This window comes from Muntiacus reevesi, chromosome 3 (genome assembly GCF_963930625.1).
Source record: "Muntiacus reevesi chromosome 3, mMunRee1.1, whole genome shotgun sequence".
NCBI classification, from domain to species: Eukaryota; Metazoa; Chordata; class Mammalia; order Artiodactyla; family Cervidae; genus Muntiacus; species Muntiacus reevesi.
The window spans coordinates 58,931,212-58,939,045 of NC_089251.1; the positions used below are offsets into that span (position 1 = coordinate 58,931,212).

The 7,834-nt window shown below is 42.0% G+C and overlaps 1 non-coding gene across 1 annotated transcript; it reads right to left on the bottom strand.

The window, feature by feature from the left end:
* Positions 1-3,091: 3,091 nt before the first annotated feature.
* Positions 3,092-3,197, bottom strand: LOC136165697 (U6 spliceosomal RNA). Its single transcript, XR_010662699.1, has one exon. It is a non-coding gene; the product is annotated as a U6 spliceosomal RNA (small nuclear RNA).
* Between the last annotated feature and the right edge of the window lie 4,637 nt (positions 3,198-7,834).

A 7,834-nucleotide genomic window follows, 5' to 3' on the forward strand; every position in this document is an offset into this window, starting at 1 on the left:
AAACTGATCAGGTCCTTCAGAGTAGAGTGCCCTGCACAATAGTTCATTCAAAGGAAATGCAATTGTCAGGACAGAAACAATAGGTTGCTTTGCCAATCTGCCTCAGGACCTGTCAACTTCAATAGCAATTGTCACTGGGATGGAATAAATGCACAGACCAGAAGGAGTGGAGGGAAGAAAATGATTTAATAAGAATTCCTACTTACGAAAAGCTTCATGCCTGCAGAGAAGGGCACGCTTCAGCACCCTCTGAGAGGAATGGTATTTTAATTCAATATGAAGTGTCATGATCAAAATATGCTTCTAATCATCACCATTAAACATGCACAAAAGTAAATTTTTACCATTGAACTACAGCAGATTAATATTTCTTTTAATTAGCAGGAAATCACAGGTAATAAAATACTTTGAGATATCTATTTTCCAGTCATACAACATAGATCACACTTTTTCCCTGAGAATGTAACCCTTGAATGACTTTGTCACCTCCTACTTGATAAATAGAAATGTTTTCTTCTACTCAAGGTCACAGCAAGACAAACAAACCTGTGGAAGGCAGTGAAGATGAAATGTGCCCAGTGTTTTAAAGCAAAAAAATTGTTTATAGTTTTCTGGTTTAGTTTCAATCAAGTAAAGCATCAGAGAAAAAGAACAATGACTACCAGTAAACAAAGAGGGTGAAAGACCAAATTCAGTGTCAATCAAATATCCTACCTTCATACATATTTATTATACTGTCTCCAAATGTAAAGTTTTTAAAAAGCCTCTGTGCTGATATATCTGGCAAACTGTTTCTTGGGGGATTAAATCTAGTGACCCAACACTAAGAGACAGTGACACTCATTTTAAGGAAAAGAATTTCAAAACAGTCCTAGTTTGGTCTTTTTTTTTCTTCAACTCTACTGTAACATTTAACAAGTGGAAGGGAAATCTCTATGAAATAAATAATGCCTTTTTCTTTATATTCCCTATCTGCTTTTCAGAGCAGCAGACTGGATGGTTATCACAGGTTCACATATAAAGAATTTCTTTAAATATCTTAAGGTACTAAGTAGAAATCTGCTATAAGTTATGGGAGGAAATATGGAGTCACTTCAAAAAGCCATAGTACTTGAAGTACAACACATTGTATCTGAAACAGGGACTCTCACAAGGTCACAACTAAGGGGTCTCATCTGGAGCTCGACTAGGGAAGGGTCTGTTTCTAAGATCATGTGGTCCCCAACAGAACCCACTTTTCCTCCCTCCTGCTGAGAGACCCCTGTGTGTGTGTCCTGTGTCCTGCCTTGCTGTGAAAGTGTTAATCGTGCAATCGTGTCCAGCTCTTTGCAGCCCCATTGACTACAGCCCATGAGATTTCCCAGAATCCTGAAGTGGGTTGCCGCTTCTCCTCCAGGGGATCTTCCCAACCCAGGGATCAAACCCAGGTATCCTGCATTTCAGGCAGATTCTTTATTATCTGAGCCACCAGGGAAGCCCTGTCTTGCTGCAACAGTTAGTAATTGAACTCTTCACTGCAAGTGTGTTCCTGGCAGTCCTAGAAGCAGAGCACTGGGCTTTGTCCCTCCTCCGGTTGCTCTCCTCTTACACAGCAAGTGTATCTGCTCCCTCTGTGCATCATGTGCATCATGTGACTAAGGAGTTCTCGTGTGTGGTCAGATCAGCACAGTGACAAGCAGCCTCCTCACCTTGTCCAGGCATGTCTCTGAGTTTACATCCTGAGAATGTACTCTGTTTGTTCTTCTGGCTCAGAAAATGCAGAAACATCTAACCTCATGCACAACAAGCATCTCAAGGCAAGGAGAGCCAGTTGATTGTTCTCCCATAATCAGAAAAAGAGAAAGGGGTGGCAGAGAATGAGATGGTTAGCTAGCATCACTGGCTCCATGGACATGAATTTGAGCAAACTCCAGGAGATAGTGGAGGCCAGAGGAGCATGGCATGCTTCAGTCTATGGGATCACAAAGAGTTGGACATGGCTCAGTGACTGAACAACAACAATCAGCCCCTTCTTTGAGGAACCATTAAAGAAAAATAAATAAAATATATCTAAAGCATATGTTTTTACATATATATACATACTTATGCACATGCATACACACAACATGTATATATACACATAGGCAGGCACGTGTGTATATGTAAAGCTACATTGCAGAACTGGCTATGGGTCCATATTAACTCTCCTGAGACAATCATTCATATGGAAATGGTCTAACATAAGGAAATTGAGAATCGATACTGAGTAATTTGTCTGTTATTAATTTTATTACATTAGCAGCAGCACATTCATTTCAATTATTGATCTAGCCAGCATATTTAGAATGGGCAGTTTCTTGTATTGACAGCCAGCCAAATGGAGTGGGGGAGACAGAGAAAGGGGAATATTCTGTACATACTCTGGCTCCTTCAGGCTTCGAACAGGAGAATTTCATTCTTTGCAACCATCAGGAGCTCCATCGTCTTTTCAGACTCAAGCTCTCAGCAGGGTTTCCCCAGAGAGTGAGCAGCAACTTTTGTCCCTGTGATTCCTGTGTTTAGAATATTCATAAGGAGGACATTATGGTGTCCTTAAATATCTTAAGGTACTAAGTAGAAATCTGCTATAAGTTATGGGAGGAAATATGGAGTCACTTCAAAAGCCATAGTACTTGAAGTACAACACATTGTATCTGAAACAGGGACTCTCACAAGGTCACAACTAAGGGGTCTCATCTGGAGCTCGACTAGGGAAGGGTCTGTTTCTAAGATCATGTGGTCCCCAACAGAACCCACTTTTCCTCCCTCCTGCTGAGAGACCCCTGTGTGTGTGTCCTGTGTCCTGCCTTGCTGTGAAAGTGTTAATCGTGCAATCGATTAATGCTGATGTGCTTATTCAAGTCCAACTTTTTGCAACCACATGGATTGTAGCCCACCACACTTCTCTGTCCATGGAATTCTCCAAGCAAGAGTACTGGAGTGGGAGTGGGTTGCCATTCCCTTCTCCAGGGGATCTTCCTGACCCAGGGATCAAACTCAGGTCTCCTGCACTGTAGGCAGATTATTTATTGTCTGAGCCACCAGGGAAGCATTTTTCTGTTGATGTACATTCAAAAATACAGTATGTTTCACAAATTTGCCTGTCATCTTGTCCAGGGGCCATGTTAATCTTCTCTGTATCCTTCCAATTTTAGTATATGTGATGCCCAAGCAAGCACACCATAAAGTCTTAAGAATCAAAAAAGTCTTTCTTGAACTAGAATAGTATTACTTAAAAATATGCTTAAGTGCACAATTTAGATAATGAACAAAAATATGCATAAATAAAATATTGACAAATATGAATGTACAGCCACAAATCCATCTTCATACACAGCTTTCTCTGAAGAAAGACCCAGCTTAGACAGTGCATTTTCCCCACTTCTTTCTAGAGCATACACTTTTTGGAGTCTGGGTTTCCAATAACTGATTTCACTCCCTAACAATTTTCTACATGCAAGCTAAAGCAGTGTTATGTACCAATGTTTAATCCAGAAGAGTTTAAAAGTTGATAGTTTTAATAAATTCTTTTCAAGTGATAACCTGGAGGGTGATCAAGAAGTCAGTCTGGCACCACCATCACTGGACCCTCCCTGACCTTGCTCCAAGGAAACCAAAAGAACAAGCTGTGGTGGTAATTTCTTTTGGAACCAAGGGATGGAGTCATCATGCAAAGATAAATCAAGAGAAGAGTCTTTTACAGTAATGTGATTAGTAGTTCCAGGGTCGGAGGCAGAGTGCTGAGAAGAGAAGCTGATGACGTAAGCTTATAAACTTGACATCCTAGCCAAGTCTGTTACTAACGTAGCTCAAAGGTCATCACTTTTATTATACCAGCAACCAACCAACTGGGTCAAAAGGGGGGGAAACACAGTCAGCCTCAAAGCACCTTATTTGGTTTCCTAGCAATTGAATAACCACATCTCTGGTGAGCTGCTAATGACATCCTCTTCTCTTAACATCTAATCAAAATTCACAGCCAGAAGCAACATGGAGTGAGTAGCCCAGTCAAGACATTAATTATTCTGGTGATAAAACTGTCTCAACAGTGGGCTTCAAGCAGACATAATTTTTGTGACCAGAAATGCTTAAAGCATGATGTTTACCCTTCGATGCTTGAGCATTTCAAATTAGGCAGGAGGGAGGGCACAGAAGTTAGCCACTCCCTGGCAGGTCTTAGCAGGCAGCTTGAGAATCAGAGGAGAAAAACGTGTCCATTTGTATCTCTTGTCCTTCAAATTCCAAGAAAAATGGCACTTCATCTCTGAACGTCATGCACACAAGAGTTATGTCAAATTAAAAAAAAAAAAGACTTATATCAAATTAAAGAGACCAATTGCTTCAGCACCATTAAGATCACATCTTGTTCTGATGCTAAAAATTCATCTGACAGGATACCAGTATTGGTTAACATTAGAGCAACCTTGGACCCACTCATCCATTCTAATGCATTCTCTAAATGTAGAAGTGCCATCGGCAAGTCTATGAACATAAAGTACCACAGGTGCCATTATCCTCAAGAAGAAAAGAGTTTATACACTGTGTGCTGGCAGAGCTCTGGACAGAGCAATCAGAAGAGAAAGCTGATATCATCTGCCAACCACGTGGCCTGTCTTCCACTTATTTTCTTATGGCAAAAATGCGTGACCTTCAACTGTCATTCAATAAGACACCATTTTGTAAAATATAAGGCTAAAAAGCAATCATAAGTGATCAAAGGCTGGGTGGGAAAAAATAGTGAGAATTGACTCTGTGACAGAAGTGTCTGACAACACTTTATACAAGGAGAATATCGTTTCAATCTCACATTGTCTCTGTGATGCAGACATATTTTGTCATTGCTGTTCAGTTGCTCAGTCGTGTCTGACTCTTTGTGACCCCATGGACTGCAGCTCACCAGGTTTCCCTATCTGTCACCAAATCACAGAGCTCACTCAAACTCATGTCCATTGAGTTGGTGATGCCATCCAACCATCTCATCCTCTGTCACCCTCTTCTTCTCCCACCCTCAGTCTTTCCCAGCATCAGGGTTTTTTCCAATGAGTCGGCTTTTCATAACAGGTGGCCAAAATATTGGAGCTTCATCTTCAGCATCAGTCCTTCCAATGATTCTGGGTGGATTTCCTTTAGAATTGACTGATCTTCTTGCTGTCCATGGGACTCTCAAGAATCTCTGTGCTATTTTTCTGTAAAAGAAAATTCCCCAAATCTATTGGCTTAAAGCTGTATGAATTCATTTTTGCGCATAAATCTGTGGGTCATCTACTGATTTGCACCAGATTTGGTTGACCAGAGAATACCTTGGTCATGCACTCATGGACAGCTCGTGGGTTGTCTGGAAACTGGCAGGTCAAAGACAGCCTGATGCCTAGGTCTGGCATTGCCCACCGGAGCCTTAGTGATGATGGAAACTTGTGTCTTTCATTATGCAGCAGGTTGGTTAGACCTATTGATATGGCTGTAGTAGGGTTCCAAGAGAGAGTAAGACTTCAAAGCCCACTGAGATCTAGGCTTGAAACTGGCACATTACAATCCAACATCTTCTTTTTGCCAATGCAAATTAGAAATCCAGCATAGATTCAAAGAGTAGATAAACACACTCCACTTCTGGGTGAGAGAAGATTCAAAATCTCACTGCAAAGTTATGGTACAGGGAGGAGCAGAGAACTGAGAGAACTGATGCTGTTTTCTCCATGCCTGTCATCCACACCATTGCTGTGACTTCATCAAGGGCACTTTGTCCTTTCCACTCCTTGACTTTACATTAGTCTTCATGACTCGGTTTGGCTAAGGTGTTGGGTGGAGGACAAAGTGCCCATTCTGATCGTAGGCCTTAAGAGGCTTGCTTGCCCTGTAATACCTACATTGCCATAAGAAAAGCAAGTTCTGGAAGGAGGATGACAGGAACATGAGTGAGAGCTGGACCTACAGAACTTTGCCATAGGGAAGACCACCCCAAACACCATGGCCTGAAGACATGGCCTCCTCGCTGACCTGCAGACCTGTGTGGATAAAGGGCCACAGCTCAATCCACTGAGTCTGAGGGTGACGCTGTACAGTGTTATTGGCAATATAGGTAATAGCCAAATGATAGTCAAACGATACTGAAATACAAAAAAGAGAGGCAAGAACCTTCCCTCTTGGAGCTTATAATCCAACGGGGAGAGAGACACCATAAACAAATATACAGAATGATATCAAGTTTAATTAGTGCTATGAATAAAGTGAACTTAATAGTTTGGTGAGGGGTGTCTTTCCTTAAGGTGACTGAGAACTAATGCTTGCATTTTTAAATACACATGGGTGGCAGCCATCTACACTCAGTGACAGAAGCCTATGCTGTAGAAAATGGTTGTCGCTTTACCACAACTTTTTAAGCTTCTCTAGTTTCTAACCTTCAGCTGTATCTCTGACAATTATTAATAGAGGAGTCTAATACTAGTGCATGCAGTAAAGTGACTAATGTTTGGTGTGCTAAGTCTTTGCAGTTGTGTCCAACTCCTTGTGACCCCTTGGACTATAGCCTGCCAGGCCCTTCTGTCCATGGGATTCTCCAGGCAAGGATACGGGAGATGGTTGCCATGCCCTCCTCCAGGGGATCTTCCCAACCCAGAGATCAAATCCTTGTCTCTTACATCTCTTGCATTGGCAGGCGGGTCCTTTGCCACAAGTGCCAGGTAATCCAAGAAATAAAGTTTTAGATTATACAAGTTTAATCCACAGCAGTATAGTGGATTACATAAACATTGCTGCTAATTTTACCTTTTATAGTGAGCAAGGTAGCATTTATGTATGCTCAGTGTTTTACTTTTCTTGTTCTCTAATGTGCAAATTAAATTTTATTCACCACTGTGCCAAGCACAAACACACCATTAGATTTTTCTGAAAATGGGTAATTACTACTTCTTGGCTAGAGGCACAATTCCCAAATAAAGGGACAACATCTTAGAGCACTGTTAGTTTGGTTTCCAATAATAATAAGTTCATGGGGATCTCAAGGCAAGAATACTGAAGTGGTTTGCCATTCCCTTCTCCAGTGGACCACGTTTTGTCAGAACTCTCCACCATGACCCGTCTGTCTACCATAGTATTGGAGAAGACTCTTGAGAGTCCCTTGGACTGCAAGGAGATCAAACCAGTCAAAAGGAAATCAGTCCTGAATACTCATTGGAAGGACTGATGTTAAAGCTGAAACTCCAATACTTTCGCCACCTGATGCAAAGAACTGACTCATTTGAAAAGACCCTGATGTTGGGGAGGATTGAAGGCAGGCAGAGAAGGGTACGACAGTGGATGAGATGGTTGGATGGCATCACTGACTCATTGAAGTTTGAGTAACCTCCAGGAGTTGGTGGTGGACAGGGAAGCCTGGCATGCTGCAGTCGATGGGGTTGCAAAGAGTAGGACATGACTGAGCGGCTGAACTGAACTGAATAGTTAGTATCACAGAAGAGAGTAAAGCTTCCTCACCTGGAGTAATTCAGTTTCACCCTTTCACAGAGGCATGCCCAGAAAAAGTCAGCACTTGATAAATGCAGACTGGAATGAATGGATGTGAGACAGACTTGGGACAAACAAGTTGTGCAAACATAGTGCTTGACCACCACTGTTATTCTATGTAGAGCATGGCCAGTCCACATGCAAATGATCCAGAAACCTAGTCATTTCCATGTTCTGCCCGCTACTAGGGGCAGGCAGACATTCAGTCCCATCTGCTTCCAGCCTCCAGACCTTGAAGTGAGGGAAAGTTGCTCAGTCATGTCTGACTCCTTGCAACCCCATGGATTATGCAACCCATGGAATTCTCCAGGCCAGA